Consider the following 13,624-nt stretch of genomic DNA (forward strand, 5'->3'; position numbering starts at 1 on the left):
TTCCAGAAGGTAGCAGTGAGTCTGGCTGTGACAAGGGAGTCTGTCTGAGCATACAAACTAAACTCCGCTAGCAGAGGTCAGGATTTTCCAACAACAATGTAAGCTGCGTTCCTCAGACATTCTTTTATACCCATCTGTTTGCATGTCCACAATGTACAGAGTTTTCATAAAATGACAAAATTTCTATGGATCCCAGCAGTCTTCTCTGTATATTGTCCATGTACTTGAAATCAGTTTTAATTTTCATGTTTATTGCAGTTGGATTCATAGTGGCTTCAATGTGAAAAGAAACCTATTTTTTCACTTGTTGAGGACAAATTAGATGCCTTAGGCAGACACTGTGCTCAATGTGTGAAGAGCGTAGCAATGGTTAAAATACTATATACACTTATAAAGGACTCTGAAAGTCAGTGCTGTGTTGGTGAGGAAACAGCATGTAATTACAGCTTAGACAGTGTCAATCCACTTTATTCCATCCAGTTTTAATCTCTAGTGTATTCTCATTTGTCAAATGGATGTGAGCATGTCAGCCATTTTTCTATACTACAGGTAGCAATAGAAAATGAAGGGCAGAAAGAACACGGAATGCAACTGAAGCAATCACCATCAAAAGGTTTTTCTAATGGTGTTTTAGTTGATATGTAGAGAATAAAAATTAAATATCAAGCTCTTTGTAGAAAGGCTTGTTATAGAGATGAGAGGCAAATGTTCTATTATAGTATATGACAAAAATGCAGAAAATTGCTTTATTTGCAAGGTATGAGAGATTTCTGCCAATGAATCATACTGCGTGAAAAGTCAAAATGAGGTTAGAAAACAGACTAACTTGTTTTGTTTGAATTTAAATGCTAAATATAAATTATAGTTTTACAAAAAATGTAATAGTCTTGGCTAAATGACTTATCTGTTTTCTTCTGAGCAAGTCACCCTACTTAGATGGTAACACTTTTGTTTTTGCTTTATAGAATGCATTTAAACATTTAATATTTTTATATATCAGTTAATGTATCATATAATTTATTTAACAATACTTTATAAGTTTACGTATCTCTTTCTAAGATTCGACTAGTTATTCAGACATTAGGTTTTCTTTCTTTCTTCTTTTTTTTATTTTTTATTTTTGGTTTCTCAAGACAGGGTTTCTCTGTAGCTTTGGTGCCCATCCTGGAACTAGCTCTTGTAGACCAGGCTGGCCTCGAACTCACAGAGATCCGCCTGCCTCTGCCTCCCGAGTGCTGGGATTAAAGGCGTGTGCTACCACTGCCTGGTGACATTAGATTTTCTTGAAAAGAAGCAAGAATATTCTTTTGGAATTAAATGAGCAGGAATCTCTAAAATTTCAAAATCCAAACTAGGGAAAGAAAATAAAAGAAAATGGCCCAGGTTTACTTCCTGTATGATATATATATATATATATATATATATATATATATATATTTCATATTGCTGAGAGTAAAACTTCTGATGTCACAGTTTTAGGCAGGGTCCAAAAATAAGATTGTCATAAACTCTTGTGTGATGCTCACCATTCACACTCAAAGAACAAGAACTCCGTCAAAACAGTGTTTTCTCTCTCATTATTGTTTTACTTCCTTTGTTCAGCATCACTTCCCTTTTTCTTCACATTTTTATTTAGGAAATATTAAAATAATTTTTAATAAGTAATTGCATCTCCAGAAGTATTATCTCTATATATCTAAAGAACCTGATTAGTCTAATTATAAATGACAAACTTAGATGACTATTTATCTATATAATTCTCAATATCTATCTAACTTAAAGACTAAGACAATAAACAACTGTGTAACAAATGAGGATAATGACCTCCAAATATAAACACGGTACAAATATACATTGCAATATGGTAAATATATATCAATACACAAACATTATGTAAGTATCTTAATCAGAGGTAAAACTGTACACTGCAATATGGTAAATATATACAATATATATTTATCAATACAATGTATGTCAATACATAAAAAATGTTTTAAACAGAGATAGAAACATGCGTGCATACAATAGTCAATATAATTTAACTTTGTATCAATATACAAGAATCTATACCAATATATTTGTCTAAAAGCAGTAACTCACAATTATAAATCTATTATCCCATCATTCCCCTTTTTTTTTTCAAAATGATCCCTGAGCTTATAAAATTCCTCCCCCAACCTCCCAACCCCTAAATGATGTCCCTAAACCCAGGGGTAAATTTTACTGGGAGAGGGGACGTCGTCCTCTAGAATTACTTCCAGCTGTCATGGGGGCGACGTTCTTTCTGGGGATACTGTGAAAGTAAAATGATGGTTAAATTTCAAGATCAATGTCTTTTAAAATTGCAAATAGTCTCTGAGTATTTTGTGGAGGTCTGGCCAGAATGTTGTACAAGATGTGCACCATTTCAGCTAACCAAGTTGGGATCGTCTTGTGCAGCTGGTATCCAAAACAGGTCTTGTAGTAGCGCTATCAGTATCATGACATCATATCAACCAGGTGGAGTTGTTGTTGTGGGGCCCCATCTTCTTCCTGGAAACTTCAAATGTCACTTCAGGAAAAACTCATTGTTCATTGTGAAACACTTAAACATTAATCATATAGACATATATAGACATACATATATATTCAATGAAAGGCATGATAGATATATTCAATGAAAAGTATGATAGATATGGAGAAAAGCAAAGATGTTTTCTAAACTCATATTTCTTTCTGTCCCATATCATGGCTCTTGACATGAGACAGAAACTCCAGAAACTCTGGGTTTTTCTCTTACTAACAGGCTTGGAATTGGAGAGGGACTGAGCCAGAGTCCAACTTCAAAACCAGCTCTACATATTTATAAAGAAATGTTTAATAAGACATATATATATAAATTAATACTTACAAAATGTGTCCATCCATCAGTAATTAAATATTCAGGGTCCCTCAATTTCTTTGAAGATGAGTATTTTCCTGTGGAGATAAGAAAAGAACCCTGCCTCCAAAAGACATGAAAAGAAAAATGCAATCAAGTTATATTGGTGATAATTCATTCACTGAAGCTTCCATTCTGAGGCAAAGAGATAGTTATCCAAGTGTAATGGCATAGAATTTTAGTAACATTTGTAAATGGAGACTACTCATTCGTTCCCTGGCCACCCAGACCTAAATAACTACATGGAAACGATATTAATTACAACACTGTTTGACCAATAGTTTATGAATATTTCTAGCTAGTTCTTCTTCTTCTTTTTTTTTTTTTTTTTTTTTTTTTAGGTTTTTCGAGACACGGTTTCTCTGTGGCTTTGGAGCCTGTCCTGGAACTAGTTCTGAAGACCAGGCTGGTCTTGAACTCACAGAGATCCACCTGCCTCTGCCTCCCAAGTGCTGGGATTAAAGGCGTATGCCACCATCGCCCGGCCTCTAGCTAGTTCTTCCACATTAAATTAACCCATTTCTATTTATCTTTATATCACCATAAGGTAGTGGCTTACCTAGGTTCTAGGTCCTTCTCCTTCAGCAGCCACAGGACATCTCACTGACTCTGCCTGAGTAGAGAAAGTCATAGATTAAAGAAGTAAAGATAATTAAATATTAAAAAGTCATAGAGTAAGAAAATAAGCCATGTAAGAGATGAAAAATACACAGAGAGTCTGGGTTATGTATATTATTGTATGTTCTTTGAATTTTTAGGAGCTAACTACAGAAAGCCATTTCATTGTGTGGATTGCTAAGCTATGTATACATACATGCATACATACACATACACACACTATTTTTTTCTAAAGGTATCTTGACTACAAAATTTGAGTCTAAGGATATGTTACTTGAAAAGAGGTTTTGATTTTGTTTCCACATAAGATGAGAACTTGTGAATTCCTCTAGAATAATGTGGTTTGATGAAAAAAGTTCCCTGATAGGTCTCCATGAACCCTAAAAATACTTCGCTCTACAAATAGCAGAAAGCGGTTAGGAGAAAACTGTGCCCAAATTTCCAAAAATGATTCTTTATAAATGCTTGTTTTCACTTAAAGGGAGATATAATATAGAAATAAATATTTTACATTGGTATAGATATTGTCTATTGATACAAATTTAATGTTGATTTTGTCACAATGTGTATTTATATTTCTACCCTTATTTAAGGTATTATTTTTGTGCAGCTTAAATAAATCCTGTCTCAAAAGCCAAACAGTGTTCTAAATAATATAGATTCTGTGTGATTATTTAAGTCTAGGCAGCTGGAAATGAATGAGCAGTCTCCTTTAGAGCATCTTGAATTTCCCAGTATCTTAAGAAAAGCATAGTAAAATTAACATTCATATCTGTTATTAAATTTGTATCATTCTTTCAGGTTTTCATGAAAACAAACATTACTGAGTTCTCAAATTCATAAAATTTGAGTTTCAGCAAGTATAAACCAAAAATCTTATAATATCCTAAGGTAACAACAGAGAAAAATGATTGTTTTAATGGGACTTTCAAATATGGGTATAAATAAACATGAAACCAAAAACGTGCTTCTCAATAGTTTATTCATATTTGACATATGCATTCTCTTATAGGTTATTTCTTACATTGACAAAGTCATCTATGCCAATATACACAGTTTAATGTAGCTAAAGAAGTGTTTTTAATTTCCTCCTTTGCTTCTGGAGCTGCCTTCAATCATTTACATAGCTAAGTTTTCTGCTAAGTATATTTCTACTTTCTGACTTTGTTTCTTAAACCAGGGTATAACTATTTTAGTGATTGCAAACTGCCATGCGATGGAAAAACAGGGAGGATTTGTTTTTGTTTGTTTGTGTGTTGTTTTTGTTTGAGCTGAATATTTCAACTTTTTTATGTATTTATTTATTTATTTATTTGGCTTTTCGAGACAGAATTTATTTATAGCTTTGGAGCCTGTCCTGGAACTCACTTTGTAGACCAGACTGGCCTTCAACTCACAGAGATCCACCTGCCTCTGCTTCCCACGTGCTGGGATTAAAGGCATGTGCCGCCATTGCCGTATTGAGTATTTCTACTTTTTAAGCAGAACATTTGGCATAGACTATATAGTCACCGGATAATTGCAAGTGCTGTTTACAGAGGTAACTGGGATAATTATATGAACCTAAGGTTATACTCCTGGGCTTTCTTCACAACCAGTGAGCTTTTCTTGATTCTTAGCAGAGATCTCTCAGGTATGATTGTCTTTCCTCTAACATTAGGAAGGAGTCATGTGGGAAGAGAGACTTTTAAATTTATCATTTTTTTGGATTATCTAAAGACCTTCTTCAAATCAAATTTAAGATGACATTTCTATAACACAAATGCTGTTGCTCCTCAAAAGCAATTAATGTGACTATATTTTAGTAATCTATACCAGTTATCACCAAATTCCTCCTCCTATTAGCTGAGCGTCTTACTCAGTCATACTCCAGCACACCTCAACTAAATCTATAGGCAGATTCTTTAAATGTCTCATACTTCTATGAAGTATTATAGGTTCTCTTCTATGTGTCATTTTATATTCTTTAATGTCAGTGGATCCCTGCTGTTTCAGTCTGTTTATGTGACTGTAACACAGAGGTGCATAACATGAGTATTTTTCAGATGAGTCATTTCAGTTCAAAGTTGCCAAGACTGGGAAGTACTGGGTTCCAAGCCTGCGTTTGACAAGGCTTCAGGGCAGCATTTTTTTTCCCAAAGAAGTGGAAATGTAGATAAATGAACCCTATGGAAGTGTTCTCTTGTATACAAAGCCATTCCATGTGCATTTAGCAAATACCCTTGGGGCCTGAACACACTTGGAAGGAAGAGTGCTCTCATGACATGATGACTTTTCATTATGTTCTGGCTCCCATTATGTCATATCACAAATAACATTCAAACTCAGGAGCTTCTGGCCTTTGCAACTCATAGACATAGTTCTGTAGATGCTTGTGGTAAGCATTGGTCTCTGAAGATTTTATTCTTGGTGTGACTCATTCATAGCACTTACATTGTTTTTTAAAACCCAGCAACCTACTGGATATGTAAGTACACAATATGGTGACTTCTAGTATTTAAGATGCTAACAACACTTAAAAGAATCTAATATAGTCATACACCTTAGATAATATTTTAAGAAGACCTTTTGGGTTTATTTATTACTGCTAATAAATCAATTACTTCAATTAGATGATATTTTTTGATATCAAATATCTATGCCAAGCTATAGATTGAGTAGTTATATGCAAATCTTAACATTATATTTATATTAGACTCTTTTCATTTTTATTTTAGAAAAGTTGTAGGAACCAAAAACAAAATTTTATTTCTGTTACAAAGTTTTCCTTTCAAAGAAACTCATTGCCTTGTATCTTGCCTGATTTCAACTCATAATATCACCATAACTGAACAATACTCACTGAAATCTTAGAAGTAACAATGCCTTTTGATTTAATACTAAACCACACACTTCTCTCTACTTACACTCTAAATGTAAGAAATCTCTAGACATACAGAGTAAATGCACTATTGATTATTTTTATACTTCTTTATAGAAGAATTTGTATTTCTCTTCACAACTCATCAATTTACATATCACATTAACTTTGCTTATCACTCATCAATTCATTTATTTTTATATATTCAATTCTTACCTATAATTCTCTTAGTTTAAAAACATATATTTTTCTAAACATGGAGCCTGTTCTCTTCTCCTTTAAATCCTACTAAAGGTCAGGAAGGAAAGCAAGACACTCATCAGGAAGTAAATCATGCTGTCTGTTCTCAAATTGTTACCATCATAGAACTGCTGGTGCACTGGAAACTTAAGACACAGGGGAAGACATTTCAGAAGGAGAGGCATTTGAAAAGATTATGATAAAGCAGAATGATATAAGAAATCCCCAGCAAAGTCTCAGAATTTATTTAGGAAAAGGAGGTAGGAAGACTGTAAGAGTTGGAGGTGGTGGACATTTGTAGGGAAAATTATTTACTAAACATGGCAAGACTAATCCACCCAGGACCCTATAGTGGCTATGACTGCAAGTTAGGATCTCTAGAGATCAAGTTATACAAAATCCCAACATGAGCTGAGAAAGAATTCATGAAGCCCCACCTCTACTTAAAAGCTACAGGGAATTATATCAGCTGTGGAAGGAAGAGTTCAATTGTTTTCAGGGACACAGTGCCTGAGAGTCTATCTATGTTCCAGTAGATAGCCTGCACCTGTGTATACACAGACATCAGGCAGTACTAAGTGTACTTTTGGGGGTGGGAAAGGGAGAAGGAAGAGAATGCAAGGTTAGAAGGAAAAAGTGGTGGAGGGATTAGGGAGAAATGACAGGGGGTGTTTGAGCAAAACATATTACATATGTAGGTTAAATTCTCAATAAAAAAGAAAAAGCAATTTGCAATTGTATTTGTCAGAAGTAACTCAAAATGTTTTGGTTCATTTATTTTGTTGACAGACTCCAGGGTTGACCGGAACAATACAAATTTTTTTTTAGTTAGGTGTGATGAAAAATATTAGCTTTTCTGCAGTCTAGCTGAGGTGAAATTTAATTCTTTATTGTCCTGCCTCTGCCTATGAGTTCTGTTAATCTAGAAGCATGTCATCTCATGGAGTTTTTGCAGTAGTGGATCCAACCCAGAGCTGTCTGAAAACTAGGGGGTGTAGGTGGACTTTTTTTTCCCCACCAGCTAGTTCCCAAGTAACCATACAGAGACTTACTATAAATGCTCAGTCAATGGCTCAGACTTGTTACTAGCTAACACTTACATTTTAAATTAATCCATATTTCTAACTGATATTCTGCCAAGTGACTCAGTACCTTTTCTCAACATGTGGAATTCATCTCCTACTTCTGCATCACCTTGCTACTCCCAAGATTCCTCCCCTTCATCATGCTTTCTTTTTGTGCCAGTCCTGCCTAACCTCCACTTTCCTGCTATTGGCCAGTCAGCTTCTTTATTAAACCAATCAGAGTAACATATATTCACACAGCATAAGTATTCCATAAGCAAGCATTTAAATCTGAGCTATATTCCAGCAATTAAGTTTACTTAACTATTTTTGTTTAATGATTTGTGTTAATATTTATGGGAACACCATCATTCCATTATCTCTCCTGAATGTTATCCGATTAAAAACAAAAGGCCCTTGTTTTGCCATAGTGATGACAGATAAAATGTATATAAAAAAAGCTCCACATTCTTCAATGTTTGATTCAATTTTACTTCCTATAGGGAACCTCAAAAGAGGAAATGTTTCCTACAGAGTATTTCTGTAGTATCTGATCAAATCTATCCATTTATTAGGCAATTTTTTCTTTATAGATCAAATTGACTATGGTCCTTTTCTATTCTGAACCATAGCCATAGATGTATGTCATATTAATATTATGCCCTCAATTGCTTTTCTCTTTATGCTCCAGGCAGATATAAATTGTTCAAAAGGAAAAGTTTAGGCCTTACCAATGACCATGAAGAACTAATTTATAATAGTAAATAGTTTCCATGGCAATTCCTTTGAAAACATTGTGTAACACCTGCATGTATTTATGTAAATTATATGCAAAAACTCTTTTAGCATATATACTCATACTGCATATTGAATAATAATAGAGAATATGTGCAGTGATTTAAGTAATTTCACAGAAACATCAAAATGCCAACCAGGAAAGCAAATGAGCATGAATGCCAAGCATTGGAGTGGAGTTTGCTACCTTAATTGAATAATCATTTTTAGTGATCTCTAAATCTGTATACACTAAAAAATTGCAAGAGTTAAAACAAAATAAAATAAAATCATTTCTGTACATAAGAACCACATTCTATCAACACATATACTTTGAAATATAAAGACATCTATGATTTAGTGAGAACTAGTTACATGTTTTTAAATAGAGAAGGAGGGAAGAGAAGAAAGGAAGGAAAGTGGGAGAAAAAGAGAGAAAGGGAGAAAGATAGAGAGGTAGAGGAAGAGAGAGGGAGGTATATGTATGTGGTTGGTGACTGGAAAAGTAGCAAGTACTCTTAAAGGTCATCTCTCCAGTCTCAAGCAAAGTATTATTTAATATCCCAGGAGAAAAATGAACAGGTCTCCAACTTCAGTATTTTATTCTGTAATAAAATTTAATTCAAAGGAAAGCTAAAGACCTTGTAAATTTGCATTGTTTACCCATATATTCATGAAGTTTGCATTTACTACAATCACAAATTTTTTAATAGAACAAGAAAATTAACATGAAACATTAGTAGTAGTAGTACAAATTTTATTTATATTTTATCATTTGTCCTCCATGTTTTCAGAAACTGTAATATAATTCTATGTTATAACTGCTTTTAACTATCATGTTTTTATTTTTCTCTATAATTGATAAATAGATACTAAGTTTAATTTCTTATTGTATATTTTTTCATACAGTTGATAGTGTGTTAAAAGCTGTGTTCAGGAAACACTTGTGTCTCTGTTGGTCTCATGCCTGTGCAGGTTGATTTAGTTCTGCTTGTCAAAATAATGTTGCTTCAAATAATGTTGCTTGTAGCTGCATGGTTGAATGCAATTGATGCTTAAATATGTGCAAAAATTATATATCATTTTAGTAAACTATGAAATAGGGACAGGTGTGGTGGTGCATATATTTAATCTTAATATTAAAGATGCAGAGACATATGCAGGTGGATCCCTGTGAGTTAAATGTTAACCTGGTCTACAAAGTGATCTTCAAAACAGCCTAGGTAATTAATGAGACCTGGTCTACAAATGAAAGAAAAAAAGAAGGAAGGAAAGAAAGAAAGAAAGAAAGAAAGAAGGAAAGAAAGAAAGGAGGGAGGGAGGGAAGGAGAGTAGGAAGAAATGAATGAAGGAATAAAAGTTACATATAAGAACCATAGTCAGGCAGTGGTGGCACACACCTTTAATCCTAGCACTCAGGACAGAGATAAGTGGATCTCTGTGAGTTCAAGACCAGCCTGGTCTACAAGAGATAGTTACTGGACAGACACTAAAGCTCCAAAGAAACTCTGTCTCAAAAAAAAAAAAAGAAAAAAGAAATATGTAAGAACCAAATAATAGTTCAAAAATGTATTACTAGGAAATCAAATGCTACTTTGTATCCTCTGATAAACTACCCACCAAAGGCCATTCTACTACTGTGTCACAATGATCTTGTACCCTATAAAGATTTATCAGATGAAATTTAATAAAACATTTATTGGCCAGTAGCCAGGAAGGACATATAGGCAGGGCAACCAGGCAGGAAGTAGAAACAGAAGATGAGAACAGGAGAATTCTGGGAAGAGGGCGCAGTCTGAAGCTGTCACACGGGTGCAGAGGAAGCATGATGAGAGTGCCTTGCTGAAAAAGGAACCAAGCCACATGGCTAACATATACAAGAATTATGGACTAATTTCAGATGTAAGAATTAATTAATAATAAACCTGAGCTAATAGGTCAACCAGTTTATGATTAATGTAGACCCATGCGTGTTTCTTTGGGATTGAACGGCTGTGGGACTAGGCAGGACAGAAACCTCATGTCAACATTCTACTATCTGATTCTAACCATCACATCCTCATCATCCTTTCCCTGAGAATTTTGCCTTGTCTTTTATAATTGAAGCCTCTTTTTGAAATATGTAGAATGTCCCTAAGTCTTGTTCTGGTTAAGTGTTATTATTATAATTCTCTTGAGTTTGTGGATAAGCAGAAAAATGTTACATGAGTTAGATACGACATAGCACCAGGATTACAGGAAGTAGTCTCTGGAACAGGTTGGCTAAAGTAGATACTATCAGGGTGTTCCACATCATAACATAGTTTGTGAATGGCAGTAAATTCACCACATATTAAAACTCATAGATATAATTTTTATTAAGAAGATAAAATATTATGAAAGAATTTTGAACTATATGCTAAATTTATTGAATTAATTGTTGTGCCAGAACAGCCAGAACATAAACAAATGCTCTTTCACTCACTGAAATGTAACACACAAACTTGGAAAGTTACCAGTGTATCTGGTCTGTGGCAGTTATGCTGCTTCCATAGTAGATTTCTCTTTTCTTCATTTGCTTACATTATCTGTTATTCACAGGTAGAAGAGTCTGTTATTCCTCTCAAGATTATATGCATTATTATGGAATTATCAGCATTTATTTGATTGGGTCTTAACAGAAACTATAAACATTTTGTTAATTGAATGCCTTGCTATTTAGCACTACGGTCTCTCCTCATTTGGTTCTTGTTCCTTCCTTCATACTAGCTCCTAACTTTGTGGCACCAGAATTCCCTACAAATTCATTATGTTTTCCAATGCCATCTTTAATATGAGGTATGCTTATCGGTTTACTGAGGGACTAATGATAAGTGGCAATTTACTTTTACTATTTATATTCTAGATTTTTTTTTTTGTTCCCTGTTTTTACTTCTTTCTTCATTGTCTTGGTTGCTTCTGGCACCACAGATTCTAACCCAGGTCATTCTTTGGAACTTTTCAGCGACTTCTTGCTGCTACTGATGCTGTCAGCTCTCATTCCCACCAATGAAGTCACTGCTACCATTTTTGATAAAGACCACACTAAGCAATAAAGGACTACATGCTAGAAAGCTCTTATTAGGCCGAATGTTGCCACACCAAGGGCAGAACAGGAAAGTGATGTCAGCTGTCTTCAAAATGGAACTGAGCAGCATGATTACATAACCAGAGTGCCTTTTTGGTATGGGATAAATTGATTCTATTTACAGTAAAGACAACACAGATTGGAATTGTCATGCACCCAAACTTCGCATGATTTAGGGTTAGGGTTAGGCATGTATCACCGTACTTAATTTGTAATGGGACACTTTCTCAAGAGATTACAAAGGTGAGTAGATTATTCAAGATAGTAAAATGAAGAAAAAGGAAAGGAAATGAAAAGAAAATGAACATATACAATAACATTTAACACAATATTAAGTTTTAACAGAGTTCTGTTCCTACAATGGCTAGAAGTGTTTGTTCTTCTCTCATTTATACAAATAAATCATCTCAACTAAAATTTTATGCATTAAGGTTCTTAAGATTTGATAATATTAACTAATATAATTAATGGAGTCCCATCCAAATATGTACATTAAAAAATCAGCAGTACTTTACATTGGTCTGAAGAATTAAGCTAATATTTGTACTCAAAATTCTGCACTATATCTCTCTGTTCTTATATCTTACTAAGTAAAATTGAGATTTAGAGATGCAGATCAGTAATAGAATACTTGCATAACATATTAAATACCTGACTTCCATCACAGTCACAGTAAGAAAATAAAAATGGTTCTAATGTAAAGAAAGCAGATTTGACTCATGAGGGGTTTCCTGACTGGTCTTGACTTCTGGTGGCATCTCACTTCCAAGCTTACTTTAGATTAACACATAAATCCTTAATTGTCATCGAAAGTTTAACTATGACTACGATAACAAAACAAATAAAAATTTTTAAATATTTTAATTTAAGAAAATACTAATGATATCATTCATTGTTTCCAGGGAGAATTCGGAATTATGTTTACACACTCAGTCAAGCACACTGGTGCACAACAAGGTTGCCAAAGTGAATTTACAAGTTGATGCAAAACTGCCTTAAGAGAAGAAGAATAACATTGCTTCAGTTAGAAATAAGTAGCTTGTATATTTGGTTTGGGTAGGGTGTGGGTAGCAAGGAACAATATAGTTGACACACCTTTCAGTAATCTACTACTTATAAGGTAATAAATAAAGCCAAAGATATTGAGAGGCTGAGAACTTGGTGAATTGCTTGGTTGACTGATCAGAAAACATAAATATTTTTCAATATTTCTCACTCTCCATTTCCCTCTTGTGCTGTCTCTCCATTTCAAAGAAAAGAAGTAGCTCATGATCATCAATTCCTTGATTTGATTAGCAAATATCATTTAAATGAATGAATAGTTCTACCTTATCCTTGACTTTCTAAGTTATTTTTGAAGAGTATCATCCTAGTTTGCTTTCTGTTGTTTTTATAAAGACTATCATCAAATCAACTTGGATATGGAAAGGATCACATGGCTTGTACTTCTATGTCACAATCTATTATTGAGGGAGGTTGTAGTTGAAACTCAAGCAGTAACTGAAGCAGAAATCATAGAATACTGTTTGATGGCTGTTCCCAGGTTTCTGGTCAGCTAGCTTTGGTGTACAACCCAGACCCCGGCATAATGTTGGGTCTATCTATTACAATATAGGTCCTTTTTTTATCAACTAGCAATCAATTGATTGTTCCACAGACAAGCCCATATGCCAATATGATGGAGACAATTCCTACAGAATCCCTCAGATAAATCTTGGCAGGGTGGAGTTGAGAGCTCAAGCTAATTAGCAGAAAAGTCCATAGACCTTTCCTTAGTTCTCTAATCTTCCTTATGTTGAAGCAACATTTAATTTTTCTGCTCTGCCCATTAGTTCCCTTCAGAACCTTGATGAATGAGTGATTTGATGTTTGAACACACATACGAGGATGAATGACCTTTAGCCAACATGTTGATGCAAATGTTAGGCTCTTCTTTACACAGTCAATAGACATGTCTTGCCGGGCAATGGTGGCGCACACCTTTAATCCAAGCACTCGGGAGGCAGAGGCAGGCGGATCTCTGTGAGTTCGAGACCAGCCTG

Source organism: Microtus oregoni, unplaced genomic scaffold, assembly GCF_018167655.1.
Source record: "Microtus oregoni isolate MIOR12 unplaced genomic scaffold, Mior012 000010F_ref0000083, whole genome shotgun sequence".
Lineage (NCBI taxonomy): Eukaryota > Metazoa > Chordata > Mammalia > Rodentia > Cricetidae > Microtus > Microtus oregoni.